At 33.6% G+C, this 18,781-nt stretch overlaps 1 protein-coding gene across 2 annotated transcripts in view; it reads left to right on the forward strand.

The window, feature by feature from the left end:
• Positions 1-3,167: 3,167 nt before the first annotated feature.
• Positions 3,168-18,781, forward strand: part of LOC149088468 (uncharacterized) — a 100,959-nt gene continuing 85,345 nt past the window's right edge. For both annotated transcript variants that reach the window (XM_089247569.1, XM_089247570.1), the window contains exon 1: positions 3,168-3,637. The gene's annotated coding sequence lies outside the window, so the exon portion shown is untranslated. The remainder of the gene's footprint in view (positions 3,638-18,781) is intronic.

Genomic DNA, 18,781 nt, shown 5'->3' on the forward strand with positions numbered 1-18,781 from the left:
TGTCCCGGAAAATACGGGACAAACTGCGGAACGCATGGTCACCTTATTTACGATGTATAAAATCATCCCTCTCAACAGCGAGCTTTAGATTCGCCCCTGAATCTCTGGGAGAAATTTTGGCGCCTTAGGATTTTATCCGTTTAAGCGGAGTATCCGATTAAGCAGGGCCAACTGTGTATCATCTCATTTCTATTCAGTCACAGCATATAGATTGTGGGCACGAAGAAGCTACATAACAAAAAACAAGACGTAATATAAATTTTATAGAAGGAAATACGTATAAAAAATCTTTACATTTTTTCTCCAGAGGAATTTATTTAATGGAAAGATTATGGATAATATCATGTATATTTGTATTTCGAATGTAAAAAAGTAATTGTATCGCGAACAATTTCCTCATTTACGGCGAAATGAAATAGAGTAATATTTTTTTTAAAAACTAAGCTGAATCATTATCTGATTTGATCGATTGATATACAACGCTTAATGAAGCGTAGATATCTGGTGGTATTGATATTTACGCCACTGAATCACATCGAAGTTTTAATCTGATGAAGCTTTCATCGAATGGATCGATCATTGTGATCTCGTCTCGTTTGTAATTCCATCGAAGTAATGCTCCTATGCATTTTAGTATGGGTGAAAGAGAGAGAAGGGAAGCATATAATGTAATGTTTGTTTTTTTTGCTCTATGAGCATGTATGTATTTTATTTGATTCTTACACAAAACGAAAGCGAATGCGGATGTACGCCACTGTGAATTCATCCATCCATACCGAGATAATAATCTCTCTCTCTGCCAGGTTCAACTCTCTCTCAATCTCGTCAAGCGACGCAACTGACCGTCCGTCCTTTTGTTTGGGGATGGAACTAAGGGGAAAAAATGAGGTTTCGCCCTCATTTCCCCAATATTGTGAAAGCAATAGTTGACGCCACTGGATGAATGGGGCGTCGATGATATATATATATACACACACACACTACGTATAAAAACGAAAGTGAAAAATAGTCGTGTTTCATTATCTATAGCTATTTTATGCGACATTTAACGACATCAGCTTGACATTACCCAAGAGCTATATAAAAAAAAATAATAGTTTTGGCAATTTTTATTTTTGTTTTTGGATATGATTTATATCCATAAAAAAAATAATTCTCTTAGACACTGGAAAAGTACACAGCTGTGTGATGAATCAATACGAGAGAGAGAGCTCGATTACATAACTGAATGGGAATAAAGATCGTTCTCAATAAATTTCAAATGGCCGACATGCGGTCGCCAACATGAACATCATGATATCCCGAATTTATTCCGTACAATAATTGTTTTTTTATAGGACAGGAGTCTTCAAACTTAGTGACATTGCGGGACAAACTGGAACTTCCCATGAAGGAGGCGGGCCACTAAGTCATACTGCGGTATTTAGAATTGTAAGAGGAATCTGAATTCACACAAAAAATTGCTTAATAGCCCTTAATGTTCAGTGGCGCCTACATGGTCGACGCGGCCCCGAGTAAAAACATAGGACCCCAAAGTATTAAAGAATTTATTAATTTTGAAATAAATTCTTTCACTGGTTTTGAAATTCTTTTTTAATTAATTATTTCTGTATTAATTCTGAAATTATTTTCAATGATTCGGTTATTCCTTACTTACTGTTCTTAAAATTATTTCTGTCATAAATTCTGGAGTAATTTTCTTTAATTATTGGAATTATTTATTTTATGATTTTGGAAATAGTTTTATTTCATTAAGATTTTCTATCAATTGCACATTAATTTGACTATTTCTGAAGTTCCCGTATTTGTTACATTAATTCTGAAGTCATTTTCTTATATTCTTTTTATTTTTTCAATAAATTAGAAATTATTTTTTCAATAAATTAGAAATTATTTTTTCAATAAATTAGAAATTATTTTTTCAATAAATTAGAAATTATTTTTTCAATAAATTAAAAATTTTCATCAATTATGAAATTAATTATTTTACTAGTTCTAAAATTATTTCTTCCACTAATACTGGAACTGTTTTCTTTGAATTATTTTATATGTTTGTCTTGAAATTATTTTTCTCTGAAACTATTGAATTATTTTTGCCACGATCATGAATTTTATTTCAGTTATGAAATAATTTCTTCCTCTAATTCTGATAATATTTCTCTAATTGATTCTGATAATATTTCTCTAATTGATTCTGATAATATTTCCCTAATTGATTCTGATAATATTTCTCTAATTGATTCTGATAATATTTCTCTAATTGATTCTGATAATATATCTCTCATTAATTCTCATAAAATATTCCTCTCATTAATTCTAAAGTTATTTCTTTGTATAGTTCTTTGAATCATTCCACATTATGTTCGAAATTATTATTTTTATAATAATAACATGATTCTTAATTACGAAATAATTTCCTTCCACCAATTCTAAAATAGTAAATTCTGTAATTATTTTTTTTTCGTTAATTATGAAACAATGTTTTACACCAATTCTGAAATTATTGCTCTCATTTATTCTAAAATTTCTTTTTTATCTTCAATTCTTAAAATTATTAGCTTCAGTGTTTCTCGAATTATCTTCTTCAGTGTTTCTCGAATTATCTTCTTCAGTGTTTCTCGAATTATCTTCTTCAGTGTTTCTCGAATTATCTTCTTCAGTGTTTCTCGAATTATCTTCTTCAGTGTTTCTCGAATTATCTTCTTCAGTGTTTCTCGAATTATCTTCATCAGTGTTTTTCTCGAACTATCTTCCTCAGTGGTTCTAGAATTATTTTTTTAGTTGATCGAGAAATTTCATTAATTATGAAAAAATTTCTTTCATTGCTTAATATCTTAATAACGTTTGAAGACCTAGTTTAGGAGCACTGAAATCAGTTATAATATAATTTACATGATGTATCGACGCAAATGACCATGAATAAACTTCAAAATGTAACCGGTTGAAATGTAACGAGTCGCCTTAAAAAACTCGTTGAATATGGTGATGGGCTCTCTGCCCGAGAGTCACAATGAACTTGAATCTTTACACGTCCACGTTCGAATAACCGACCTTCTTTTTTTTTAATGACCCTTCCGGTTATGCACAGGACAGTTTTAAAAACTCGCTCAACCTTCCTACAAAGATATGACTCCTCGTAGACCGATCGTGATCTTGATGATATCACACATACCGGCCATAAAACCCGTTGACGATGACCTGATGTTGGAAGAAGGGACATTTTACTTACACATTACTTGCTGTTTTTTGTTACCTGTTATATTTTTATTTTTAGAAACGTTTAAACTTGAACGGCCAAACCTTGACTGAGGTGGAATCGCGATGTGATGATGAGAAAAAAGGTGAAATTCAAAGCATCGCACGTTTTGCTTCTTTAAGCTAAGAAACCCATGGCTTCCTATCATTATTTTATTTTAGTGTTTCTCTTTTACATAATAGTTTAAAAGAGGTAAAACACTTTCCTTTATGCTTGTAACTCGTCTGGAAAGAAAAAAAAAAAGCAAGAATGGAGTTGTTCTTTGCATCACAAACATCAAGTTCCTTGATGAGGTGATTGTATACCTCTCACTACATTCTTCAGAAGCATTATATCTGTACACACAGCTGACTACATCTTCCAGGATCTTCCAGACACCAGGTAAGAAACCGTCATTGTTTTTTCTCACTGAATTATAATTGCAAATGTTCGTATAGTTCTCATATTTCAGAGAACTGCAATTTCTCGTATGAAATTGAACTCATACAAATGCCACAAAAGACAAAATTCCTAATGAAGTGATTGAAGAAAGATGTTCATAAAAAATGTGGATGTCGAATATACAGAATATCTGAACTATATCAAAAACACAGCATCCCAATAAAAGCAATAAAATACTATTAATTATGATAAAATATAAAGATACTGTCAATGAACGATTATGGTTGTCTCGTGTATCGATAGCTTCTCGATTTATCCCAATATGTTTATTGTATTTCATTTAAATCTGGTCATAATACACTGCCTATGAAAAAAGATTATGGTCATCTTACGTAAGTATAGATAGCCTCTCGATTTATCACATTATGTCTATCATGCTTCATGTTAAACGTATCAGCTGTTAGAATTCACGACCCCTGGAGGTAAGCTATTCCATTTATTCACAACCCTATTAGCGATAAACTCCCTGCGAACACCACAACCTAGAATTGTCTCTCAGCAATCGATACTGGTGTCTGCTTGTCGAAGCGGTTGATTGACGGTGTATTAATAACTCGTGGCTAGGGATACGTAAATTTCGCAAAAAAAAGTGTAAAAATTAGAAATTTCGCATTTATTCGCAAAAAAATGAAATAAAATTTCGCATTTGTTCACTCACACACAAAAAACCAATTTTTAAATTTAAAAAATTGTTTTGGACAAGCTTATCAATAATAAATTTAGGTTTAGAGATGATGTAGGTGAGAATGCTTCGGATGAACAGAATCATAGGCGCACGCAGCATTTTCTCAAGGGGGGGGGGGTTTCAATTTTTTTTCTTCTCAAGGGGGGGGATTTACGTTTTTTTCCCGCAAAGTAACATTATAACCTCGGCTTAGGGACCCAAACCCCCCGCCCCCTGTGTACGCCAATGGACAAAATAGTCTACTTACAGGCTAGTAATTAGTGAGCAATGTAATACTCATTGATTCAGCGCCATCTTAATGAATTAGTAGGGGAACGAGACCGGAATATTTTTAATAAACCCACTTGAGTCCTTAACTTAAAAAACAACCATAATAAGGGAATGTACGAGTATATACAAGTGTTGAAACAAATAGAAATGCCTAAACAAGAGAAAACTGAATTAAAATTAATTATGATATCGAATCGGTGAAATAAATAATTTCACAATTAATATAAATTCAAAATTAACAATGGGAATAAGTGCTCTTAATTAATGAGAAGATAAATTTTATAATTCATGAAAATTCAGAATAAATTAAGAAAATAATTTCTCTTAATTATAGAGAGGAATGATTTCAGAGTTAATAAAAATTCAGAAGTATTTCAGAAAATAATTTCTCTCAATTACAAAGCGGAATAATTTAAGTAATATGAAAATTCAGAAATGATTAAAGGAACAATTTGAGAGCAGTGGGAATTCGGGAATGATAAAAGAAATAATTTCAGAATGAATGAAAACGCAGGAATAAAATAACAAATAATTTTCAAAATTATTGAAATCTATGATTTCTGAACTGATAAAGACTCAGAATTAATTTAAGAAAAATTCGAGAATTATGAAAGTAATATTTAACGTAAATAGTTAAGGAATTATTGGAATAAATAATTACCCAAAAATTTAAAATAATAATTTTCGAATAATTGAAAATAATAATTTTCGAATAATTGAAAATAATAATTTTTGAATAATTGAAAATAATAATTTTCGAATAATTGAAAATAATAATTTTCGAATAATTGAAAATAATAATTTTCGAATAATTGAAAATAATAATTTTCGAATAATTGAAAGCAAAATTATTGAATAAATAAAAGCAATAATTTAGGGAATAATTATAGCAATAATTTTAGAAAAATTAAGAGCAATTATTTCATAACTAACAAAGACCCAGAATTAAAGTGAAGGAAATTCCAAAATTATATATTGTTCGAAATAATTCAAAATCGAAAATAATGAAAATTCAGAGAAAATGTGTCTTCAATGTGGACTTATGTGGACAATGTGCACTTATTTTATTTGGGAGCAGTGCTCACCACATGGTCCGAATAAAATTAATCAGAACTTGCTCATCAGAATTTTGATGAGTAATTCACTCATCAAAAAAATTTCAAGTTTGTTCACCCAAATTTCATTGAGGAGGTACAATACTCTTTCAAATTTAGGTAATTTTTTCAATAGAGTTATATTTCTCCGTTTTTTATTTAAAAAAAATTATATCTCTTTGTTCATAAAAATATCCTTTAAAATTATGGAGGAGTGAAATTATTAATTTTCAAAATTATTTTCTCGGATAACGCTGCTCGGAACCAGTGTTGTTTGAAAACATAATGATAATTTTAAAGAGTAATTTCACTCTTATCCAAAATTTTAAGGGATAGTTCTATAAAAAGAGGAGCATTTTTTTTTTCAATGAAAAACAGGAAATCACTCTATTAAAAAAACCTAAAATTTGAAGGAGTATTTTCCCTCCTTCAGAAGTATTTCACACAAATTGAATTAAAAGTTTCAACGAAATTTGGAGGAGTAGAATTGAATTTTGATGCGTGAATCACGCAATCTAAATGCGTATGCGTATTCGCAAACACTGCTCGGGACAATGGGTCCGGGATCCTTTGGAACACCTGGCAGCACCCAATGATTATCTATTCATTCTTTTGTCAGATTCTATATAGTTCACATACATCGATCTATAGCCACTAGATATAACCCTATTCCAGTCACCTTACGTCAATCGATTTTCAGAGTTGCCATATGGTTCTCAAAGTATGCGTCGTAGATCCCAGTGGCATCGTAGCTAACTGGTGATAATGATGTGTGCTTGTTCAAAACTTTGACGGTTCTATCTTTTGTTTTAGAGTTAACACTTCTAGACTATTCTGGAGAATCACGGGTAAACGATTCGTTCAAGGGAATCAACCGTAGGTGGCAAAAGTTTGAGACCCGCTGCCATAAACGGTGCTCGTGACGTACTAGAGAGACCCCTCCCCATTGGTTCAAATACACATTTATTTACGTATTTCTCAAAATTTACCATTAATTTTATTGGTTTTTTTAATAGATTTTCTTGAATATTATGGAAGACATAATAATTTTATCGATTTGTTTTGTAATAGACATTTGATCGATTTCCGTACATTTTCAGTGTTTACATTGTATAACATATTTGTATCTTCAATAATTGATAGCCGAGCAAGTAATCCAGTGTATTGCATCGTGATATAATTAATAAACGGAAAATCATGGCTGGGATCGGACAGCGTAACATTAGCTGCCCATGAGTTTCTGGACGGCTATGTTACGTGCTGTACGTTCATTAAACAGCGTAACATGCATACATGTTACATCAACCGTTTATTAATGATCGGAGCATGAAATGGAAATGATCCTGGAGCGTGACCGTCATCGCTGATATTGGAAGTGCTATCAGTTACTTTACTGAACTCAACCGAATATACATAGCAACTCCATATATAACACACTCTAGTATTGCATAGGTTTATCTCATAATAACTATAAATATACTACTACTATTAAATATACTATAGTGTACTACTATATAAATAAGTATTATTTGGTTTATGATAGTAATTCTATACATATCAATGAATAATAGGAAACCTTTAATGAAAAGAAAATTTATTGAAAAACGAGCAATTAATAATCAAAAAATAAATCAGCCAAAAAATGAAATATGGAATTTATAAAATAAAATAAAAAATCTTTAAAAAATTTTAAATTTTCAATATACGTCAATGCATAAATTTTTTATTGTACCTATATAGTATTTATTAATTATTCCTTCCAAAAATAGTTGATTTCTTTCAAACAATTTTTGATGATTTAATTTTGGTTTAAGTTACTTTAATTTGTATAAAAAATTGATCATACCACATCTCAATTGAAATTTTTATAAGTTGGTTTTAATTCAAGTAAGGAATCAATATATTAATTTAATACTAACAATTTAAAGTTTCTACGAGATTCAAAAAAATGTGAGTGTTAAGGAAGAATCAAGAAATGAAATCTGATAAATCCACAAATATCTGAATTTTTTCTTTTTTTTTTGGAAAAAAGCATTAAAAAGTTTGATTAAAATTTTATAAAGATTTATTTATTAGTCATTTCAATGGTTCTGTTAGTTAATAATCTCAATATGGTGCCGAGATAAGTGGTTAATAATCTTAATGATCTAATGATTATTAACCAATTACTAAAATTTTATCCAATTTTTTTAATCCGATAATTCCATCTGAATTTTTAAAAATAATAATCTATAAACCATCTTATGTTCAATATAAATATCTATCGCAATATTTATGCCCACCGTTCATAACGTCAGTTTATAAACGGGTCCTTTTCAGCATAATAAGCAAATTAGACTTGCTCGTTATCAAGTCGTTTAACGTATGAAGTCATTTTGATTCGGTCTCGAGGGGTGACGTTATACCGTGATCTGAATTACATGTGTGTACATATATTGGATACTTTATAATAGAAAAAGCAATAGTTAACAAATCTTAAATATAAATATAAATTAAAAATGAAAAATATTTATTATTTTCAATTAGTTTTTATTATTTTTCTTCTCCTAAATTTTTTTGAATTCTACAAAAATATAAGTTCGAGATAGAATATTTTAAAATACAGCCCTAATTTACGCGATTTTCGCAAATTCGCTATACCCCGAATTTATGCGATCTGGCGATTTTCTGCGAGTGGTTCTTGAATTCGGAATATTCCGTAAGCGTCGTAGGATTATATCTGACAAGGAAAGGGTTCCATGATGTCATCCTCAAGAAATTTTGAAATATTTTTGTACATTCATCTCACCCAAAAGCACATAAAAATAAAACAATTAACGGCGAGTGCAATTTCTAAAGACAAGAAAAAAATGATTAAAAATGACAACAGTTGACTACTTATCACCTATCGCGACGTACATAAAAAAAACTTATTTTCACTCTCTCTTCCAGCTTCCTTTTTCCAGAAACTATAGTTATTTCTTTTCTTTCTTCTTTCTTCATCTGTGCTTTACCTTATCATTTGTAGTTTGAATGGCGTCACTTTAACACTCTAGGGTTGCGGGTTATTAAAATATATTCTGTCTCTATTGGGCGTTCAAAATATTGCATTTTGTTTTCAGGGACACAAAATAATTCCGTCGGATTTCTTTATACTTTTGTGTTTTGTGGACGTATAAATGAGTAGAATGAGTGGCAATTTCTTCAAAACTTTTCGAAGACGTCACCTTGAGATCCTTTCCTTGTGAGATGGAAACCTTTTTTCATTATGTTATAATCAATTAAAAATAAATTGCCTATTCAATCGGGAAAAGCACATGTAGTCAAGCTGTTTATTTTTAAGGTGCTAAAAATAGAAAGTCACTGAAGATGTAAACTTTTCCAGATTTTTTGAAATTTAGAGTTCAAAATTATGCTACTTAAAATTTATTAACAATGCACCCAGTCACTCAACTGCCACTTAAACTGATTTCGGCACTTACTTGGGATTATACAAAGAAACAAAAATTAGTGGCAAAATCACCCTGCTTTTAACTTTAGATGGACCAAAGTGTTACCAAATATTGCCCTACACTTCACTTTGTACGAGTTATGGAGCAATTTAAAAATATTAAGGAGAATTTTTTAACCGGCATGTTGATTGCAATTTTTTTTTCGAGAATACTGGTACATTTCAGGGATTTAAATTCAAATTTACCAATATTTAATTTATTTGCATGTAAAATAGCACCCTGACTTGTGTTCGATTTACGAATTCGATAATTGCACTTAGTGTCAGTTCCAATCGCGTAACTCCGGGGTATTACTGTACTGATGATGACTTATATTAATTAAAATTGAAAATAATGTCATCGTTATAATTATGAAATCTTCGTGGAAAGATAAGTTATCGAAATTATTTTAAAGTTCCTATAATTTAGCAGAGAGTTTAATATGCACCGTAATTTTAATCAATACGATAATTCTAATAATAAAACGTAGAAATAGTATTGAAAGCCTTGTCAAGATAAATTAGTGTTTAGAACAATGGGGAAAAGTTTAGAAAATTGACGTTAATTTAATCATATTCTAGAGATGATGGGAATTAGTTTCACCCGATGAGTCGGGAACAGACGCCTTTGATGACTCTTGAGATTCCGTGATATCGATAAAATGTCTGCTTTGTTGTCTCCATATCCTAAAGAATCGAATAGGATTAATACGAGGGACGCACATCAAAGCCATTTTTCCTCCGGATGCCTTTTATCCGGAAAAGGCATTCTTTCCCGACGTAAACATATGTCTTTGGCAGGTCTTTTCGGTGAATCTTTTCTCATGTTAGTGTGATTGTATTTGAAGTCATCCTTCCCCCCCCCCCCTTATGATGTCGTTAGTTCTGCACATTGAAACCACGAAAGCTTTCCTTTTTCGAAGGAAAAACGGGAGTTACAGAAAATGAATCAGTGACACAAAAAGGGCTACAAAAGATTTCGTTTTATGTTTTAGACGTCGATGCTATCGGACGATCGTGTATGTGTGGTGCTTCAGGAACCAATTGTGTAGTTGTGAAGTTTTCATCATGTCTGGGAATCGATTAAAATTTGTAACTGGTTAATAAAAAATTTTTAATCGATTAATTGAATCAGAATGACATATTTTCAAACATGTATGCTATTAATTTATAATAAACTAATTTAATAACTTATTCAAACTTAATTTAGTGCTACAAAAATATGTTTTACGCGCATTCATTTTCACTCATATATTCGCTAGATGTAAACAAATATTGGAATAGGTTGAGAAATTAAGGTTGAAGTAATGCTGAAGATCTCTGTCAGATCTAGGAATTTCCTCTTTAGGATGTCGTCGCCTTTTTAGAAAAATCAGTAATTTTAAGATGATCACTGATTTTAAAACTACTTACTTTCGATCTTCATATTTCATTCCTTATAAACAGTTCCTAAATGGTAACTAGATTAATCGATTAACCGAACCAGCCCTAGTTTTTACAGTGAAATTTTCAAATTATCTGCTTTATTTAGGTTCTAACCTCAGAACGTTTGAAAAATGCTTACTAACGTAACTTTTCTCTAAAACAGGCATCTTCAACCCGGTGCTCCCTGAAGTACCCAGTGGGCTTAATGTCCGCGTGTACGATTTCGTGTATGCGAACACTAGAGATCAACGTTGCAGTTAAACAACTTGGAGGAATTGCGTTCAAGGATTGAAATCATCGTCATTTCATGCATTCGTACGTCAAACTTGCCGTAAGGGTACTCTTCTTTTGATGATGGGTACAGGCAGTGCTCGCGACTGGAAAAGGTTTGAAGACTCTCTGCTCTAAAACAAGGGTTCTTAGATTTTTTTAGCCACGACCCATCTATTTAAAAAACTAAAAACATTTCAAAAATTCATGAACAATAAAAATGTTCGATTTTCGAATTTTCTGAAACCATTCAGAGTCGGTCACCTTAACAAGTCGTTCAACGGGGCCTGAACCAACTCTCGAATTATTAAAAAGCTTGCACTAATTCTGAAAATTATTTCTTTCAAACATGGGCAGAGATACGGGGGAATAACTTTGACGCTGGGGGATGCCCCCCCCCCAGCGTCAAAAGTGGAGCCGACTGATCTAATGTGTATATATGAATTGATATCATCATCATCATCGTGCCCCCTCCATACTTTCAAGTCTATCGCTACCTATGGTTTCAAAAATTCTAAATTTCTTTTAAATATGTAATTATTTCTCTCATAAATATTCCATTACTTTTTCTCGTTCATTTCCAACTATTTTTCCTCATCGAATTTCAATTATTTCTTTCCTAAATGCTGGTATTATTGTATGCTGGTAAGTATTGAAATGATTTTATTTACACTGAATTTTTCCGTTATTCCTGAAATTTTCAATTATGAAATTTTTCGTCATCGTTGCTGATCGGTAAATTCACGTTTTTTCCAACCTATCAGCAACGACGTTTCATCTTTAGCGGCATAAAAATCCGAGCCCTACTTAGAGATTTCCATTATGAAATAACGGTAGCAAAAAATGGAATATGCATTTCGTTTATATCTCTGCGTCCTCATAATCGCCCTCGCACGTGAATAGAATCGCAAATGAGCGATCGTGATTGGTAGGAGCAAGAAAGAAGCAATTTAACGAGCAGTTATTTATTCGGCGATACATCAACCTCGACGATATGCAGAAGGTACGACGTGTGTACATCCCAATCCATCTTACTTCCATATCGACGATCCATCAGGTGGCTTATTGAGTCCGGACAGCGGAATGATGGATCGTCGGTAGATGGGCCGGATATATCTTGGTCAGGAAAAGAAGTAACATATTTCTTTTTTATTTTTAATGAATACCTATGGATATAAATGTTCTTGTGCAACCTGCTAAAAGTTATTTAAATATTTTTGCACAGTATTTAAATATTAAGGATCACGCTATGCACTAGTACAGATTTTTGTAGGTGTTAATTATTGAATTCCTACCTAACGTAGTGAGAGAAGATTTGAACAGTTATCAAAGCTCATATTTACGACTGGGGCAATTACGCACAAAGCGTCGTGTGGACTGACTTCGTTGTTTAATCTGTACTTCTAAATCTATTCATTAATAGAATCCTAGGTCGTTACACAGTTATTTGAAGGATACGTGCATTACCCCACTTCAAAAGTCGCCAAAATATGGCAACCTTGCTCACATAACGTAGAGTGACAGGAAATTGTCTCCTTTTCAGTGACAGGCAATGGGGAAAAAACTGTCTTTCTTCCTACGACCAGAATTAGATTATAAAACTTTCATCAAAGTTCTTTTATAAAACTTTTCATTAACGTACTTGTGTAAAACTTGAAAAATGTATAACCATGGTTACATTCCAGCGAATGTAACCGATAAGCTTCTAGGTTGCATTTTTCAAGTTTTATTAAAGATCTTTTACAAAACTTTTATAGTGTAATGCCGGCCTTACGGTAATATAAGTGCAAGGGGGAGGGAACTATATTTTTCTCGGTCAACTCCCAGAATTACTTTAAAGCCGGGTATACATCGGCCACGCTACGGGATTTCGAGGCGCGTAAAACCGTTTTTTTTATTGGTGTGGCTACGCAAAATTGATCATTAAAACCACCTGCTCTGTGCCAGCGACCAAGGCTATATATGTTTCATCTCTTTGGCATTGAGCTTGCATATGATTGAAAAGAGATTTCTCGTTTATGATGTTGTTTTAGTGTCAGGTATGCAAGAGTAGTATTTTTATAATCCATGAGCTAAGAATTGAATTACATGCAGCAATAATCGGTGCGTTATAATGTCTTTTGATGTCAGCATTCGAAATAATACGTAGCTTCAAATGTTGTATATACGGAAATTTTTCATATTTGCTTCCCATAGGGTGTTGGAAGTGTTTGGAACCTTGTTGATGCTCGTCTTGGTCTTTATTTAAATAGGAAATTTAGATTTCTGAATCAATTCAGTGAATGCTCAGACCCCTACTATAAATTACCATGGTTGCTCGAGCATGCCCGGCTATAATGACATTGCCTCCCTATGTTTTTATGTTGCAGTTGTATTGGTAATAACGAAGTCACCACGTCTAAAAGCTACACCTACTTTAAATGAAACAAAAAGATAATTAAAATTCTAGAAAGTTCAAACGATAATTGAAATTGCTTGTTTCGTGCTCGTGGCTATCAATCAACCCGATGTAAAACATCATTCACGTGATTCAACTGAAATAGATCGGAGAAATAAAAATGTTCTTAATCTCGAAGTTACCTCATGAGCAAATGTAAAATTTCTTATTTTGAAATATTTAAATGGTTGTGAGCGAAGCAATCGAATAAATATACAAGCACTAATGACAATAATCGGAAATATAGTTTTGGAAATATTTTAGTGAAATGAGCGATGCACAGCGATTGTGCAAACTACCGTGATTAACAGGTAGCAAAGCGGGATTACTCGGTTCCTCATGGGAATGACGTCACGCGTTATGTCAGCTGGTACCGACTCCGGCATGTCACATGACAGCCCTTTTTATGTGGCCCTGGGCAACACCGTCTATAGCAGGAGGCCTCCGAGGGAAGCTCGTGGTATCACTGAAGGTGGTCATTTCACCTATAGCCATTGGATATACTACAAAAAAAGGTGAAAGGTGGCGCATGCGTCGGACTGATATTTCCAATGGCTATAGGTGAGATGACCTTCTGCAGTGACGTCACGAGATTCGCGTGAAACCTGCTGCTATAGAGGATGTTGCCCTGGCTAACCACGCCAAAAGCCGGTTTTGCGCAACTCGAAATCATGTAGCACCGCTGGTATGTGGACCCGGCATAATAACATTCTTTTCACCTTTCTCTGGTACCTCAATGGTTGATAGAACTTGGGATGTGCTCGGTATGAAATATTTAGTACCAGTGGCACAAATTCCATGTCAACATGCACTAAACGAAAAATTCACTTGCGATACTAAGGTACGAACGCTTACTTCTCAAGCATTTCTAATAGTATGCAAGATTCCTATATATATTTACAAGGGGTTCGTGAAGCATTAAGGGTCGGCAGTCACTGATCTAACGAAGTGGTTATCAACCATAAGGGGCCATGTGGATCCCTAATGGCGCTGGATTTTCTGGGCGGAGAGGGCACGGTTGAAAATCAAGTGAAAGGGCGAAAACTATGATTGGTCGTTGAAGGCAAGCCCCAAACCGCAGTTTTAGTGAAATATGGTGACGAAAAGGTTTGACTGCTTTTTTATAATGCAGCGTTACTATCGATAGGAAAGATAGATTCCCCTTTCAAGCAGAAGGGCTTACAGGGTCAATGCCACAATTTAGCAGAAGTGGGGGGAGGGTTCAAGATAGTCTTCATTTATCAGATTTTTGAAAATTTCAAATTAATTCAGAAATCAATTTAAATTTAACTCCTGGATATATGGTGGGAAGGATATATCCCGGTTAAGACAGAAAAGTATTAGAAAAAAATATATATTCTCAGGTCTAACGTTATTATCCCTGATCTATCCTAAGAGCAAGTTTTGACGACTTTTGTTTTATGATGCCAACAGTTGATGAACGTTTGTTTACGAGTTTCCCCGTAAGTGGATAACAAGTCGAGGGAACAAAAACAATGACAGGATTAAGCCGGTGAAATAGGTTCTTTTATGAGACACCATTTCCGAACAAGATACCATCGTTTGGCTTGACAGCGACAGGGTTAAATTAATCGGGAACTTCTCCGATCGACGACGAGATTAAAATATCTGCTGATATCTCGAAGACAATTTTTTTTAAACCCTGGAAATATGTTATTTATAGTGTTCCATAAACGTCACTTCTCTTCAGAAATAATATTATTTCTAGTATACTAAAAAACAAAAACGACAACACCTGACCCTTCAACAACGTGAAGTATAGAACTCCTTTATTTATCATCACTTATGTCGCATGACAAATATTATATTTTTCATTTTTCAACATTCAAAAAAAAAAAGTTAAATAAGCTTCACAAAAAATAGATCGTTTTATTTTCGTTTAGTTTTATCGCGTGCTCGAGATCATGATGAAAAGCTTTTAATTTCTTGTGAACAATAACGTGGACTCTTTTTATGTTTACTATCACCGACATGACAATGACGTTCATGTCAACGTCTCATGATGGTTTGTTGAAGGAACAAAATGAGGGGGAGAAAATTATCGTTTCAGAAAAGAGTTTTCATTTATTATTATTTTTGTTTTTACGTGGCGTGTATGTATGCTTTTTTCGTTTTTCTCTTCAAAAAAAAAGAATCTACTTTTTAAAAATTAAGTTGAGGTATTCGCAAGCGGTTTGCATCACTTCAAATGCAGCCGTAGGTAGAAAACCAGAAATTTCCTTGGCGCATTATTTTTCAGACTTTTTTTTTTCTCAGTCAATTTTTAGCGTAGGATTTCACTGTAATCATTTCCAGTATCTGTATGCTGCATGAAACATATAAATTTTAAACTCCCTTTCTTTCTGTAGTCATGAAATATAGATTTTTGAAAAAAACAAAAATGTCCCAAGGTACAACAAGGTACAAATCTTGTGAAGCATGCACTGTTGTACCTTAATATGGGATAAAATTAGAAAGACAAAAAATACAAATACTACTGGAAAAATAAAACAATGAGTATTTTTTAATATAAATCATATATCAGACACTGAAAATGACACTAATATGATTATTGATATATAATACACAAAAGTAACAACAATGGAAGTAGGAACGTATTTATACAGATGAAATGCTTAATTATTCTACATTATACTTGTAGAAAGAGGAATTAAATGTTTTTAAATATTTTCTCACCTTCTCCTCCGAAGGAAATTTACTTGGTGAAAGTTTTTGTTGAACGCATCCCACTAAATTTTGTGGGGGGTTTTTTCAACAGATTTTAGCAGGAAATAACCGAAGGTGAATTGGAAGAGAATCAATGGAGGTAGCTGAAGTTCATATGCGAAAAAAGTATATAACTGTAAAAGTTAAAGCACAAATTGTATTTAAAAGCAAAAGAAGAACAGTTAAAGATTAGTATAAGTTGAGTATTTCAAGGTAAACTATTAAAATTTCAAGTTTTATACTGTTCCGAGGTACTCGATCTCTCTTTTGTTTCAAGGTACACGATGCTCCACCATTCGTGAGAAATATCAATTACTTTTTTTCACAGTGCTTGGTATGATTGAGCATTTAGGATGGTTCCCCAGGTGATTACATAGATTATAATTACAAAATATTGTTTACTAAACTTCTCCAATGCTGAACAGAAACGCGACAAAAGCAAGCGTACAATTTTTTTTACAGAAATGTGTCAATTGAAAAATCTCTGTTGAGGTCACAGACTAATAGCTGAAAACACATTCAGTTGTGAGCTGATGTATTTCTAATCTCTTGCACTCCAAAAAACATCAGCTGAAATGCAATTTTTATTTTTTTCGAGGTTTACTATGGTCAAGGTACAACAGTTTCCCTATATTTTATTTTACTATACTTTTACTCAAGAACAGGAAGGGTTACGTTAGAGCAGGGGTCTTCAACCCTTTTCCAGTCACGAGCACTGCCTGTACCCATCATCAAAAGAAGAGCACCCTTACGGCAAGTTTGACGTACGAATGCGTGAAATGACGATGATTTCAATCCTTGAACGCAATTCTTCCAAGATGTTTAACTGCAACGTGTTTGCAAAATGTTTTAAAATTAATTCTTTTATAAAACTTAAAAAATGCAACGTATAAGCATTTCAGTTATATTTAAACGAAAGAAACCAATAGGATTTCTTTTTCAATTTTCGTAAACGATCTTTTATCAAATTTCAACAGTGTAATCCCAGCCTAAGAACTGCTATCTATGTATTCACCCTTTTACGTTCAGGGTTTTGGCAAGAAACTTCGACTTCGACGATAGATGTATAGTTGAAGTGCTAGCGTAGTATGGTGGTTGGAATCGTAACACGCCGTACTAATTTAGCAAACACCAACACTCCAGTCATATCGACATACAGCAATTTACTACCGATCCAGTTAGGTTGGAAATGAAGATGCCATCTGTCATTAATCTCCTCAGGCCCGGTATGGAAAATAACTTGTTATTTGTGTTCTTCCCGGGTTCGAACCTGACGCCAACCTTCAGGCTGGTGGACGAGCATCTTATCAGTGCATCACTCGAGTGCAACGACGGCTTTCTTTCTTTCTTTTAAACCGAGCACAGCTCTGGTCTATTGCCATGGGCAATTACTACTTGGTGAGTTATGCCGGAAGTATGGGTGTGTGTGCCTAATAGTCTGAGTGCTTATCTAGTGTTGTGTGTGGTTTTTTTTATCGCTGTCATCTATATTTGAAATTGTGAGTGAAGTGTAATGATTGATAATGCAATCAATGATAACTGCTTCAGGGGTTCTATAAATTTTATGGATCCGTAGTCTTTAATAGATGTCCGGGTGTCTTCATTAATGGTACTGAGCAGTTTGGTTGGTGAGTCTGTTAATAATGTGGTACCAGAGACGAACTCTTCTGATATTGCCTCACTATAAGTCGTAGAGGAGAAGTCATCATCGTTGGTTGTGTTGCCGTTTTCTTCTTCACTGAGTTCACTCAAAGTGATGTACCTTCGAGTGATATTTATACTAGTTAATCGTCCACTATCTTTAGCATTTTAAATGCATCTTGATTGGCATGTCAAATCGGTATTAACACCGATTCTGAGTAAATTCCTAGTAAATCGGAAGAAAAAAAAGAACTTGGCAACACGGCCTAAAAACCTGTACAATAAAAATCCATGTAAGCACTGATCTGTTCATCCAACATTCCAATCACTATAACAATAAAGATACGCTCTATAATGTGCGTGCCGTTTGCGTAATTACAATTCGCACGGCACTTGTGATGATAGAAGTGGATGGCGATATCGAACGTAAAGATAATTAAGATAATTGCTCTCCGATACTTCATATTAATTTTAACAGCAAAATCGGAGATGGAAATTATGATGAAGTAGCGCTCGTAAAATACACAGCGATGATTAATAATTATGAGCCTTAATCAAGGTCCAAACATGCTCTCTCTCAGAGAGAGAGAGAGAGAGAAAGAGAGAGTGCTCATGAGTTTTATCGGTCTTCTTCAGATTCCTTCTGGGTTCTTGGAAGCCAGAGATAGTCTTGCCGCTAGCTACTGCCCTCTTGCCCCCTTGAAATATTGCTGCGGCAAAATATCCAATCGATAAAACGTTTCCTTCTTCTCATCAATGATGACGATTCGCACAACCCGGAAACAACCTGGAAGATGATGTACGGCTCTCGGTAATCACGGACAGAAGCTCTGCTCCTGGTATATATATATATATGTATGTATGTGCGTATACACACATGGGTCCATCAGATATCATGCCATGGCAGAAACATCTACGTAATCACCAGCGTTGATTAATGCAATCCCATTAGCACAACATATACGTACGTTACTGCTGGTGGCGGCGGCTGCTGAAGACTACTTTCCTCAGTGATGTGTTCATAATGTCCTTCCAGATGAATATGCCGGGGGCAGAGAAAGGCGGA

This window comes from Pholcus phalangioides, unplaced genomic scaffold (assembly GCF_987345545.1).
Source record: "Pholcus phalangioides strain wild (caught in Gottingen) unplaced genomic scaffold, Ppha-v1.0 ptg000003l_1, whole genome shotgun sequence".
Taxonomy (NCBI): Eukaryota; Metazoa; Arthropoda; class Arachnida; order Araneae; family Pholcidae; genus Pholcus; species Pholcus phalangioides.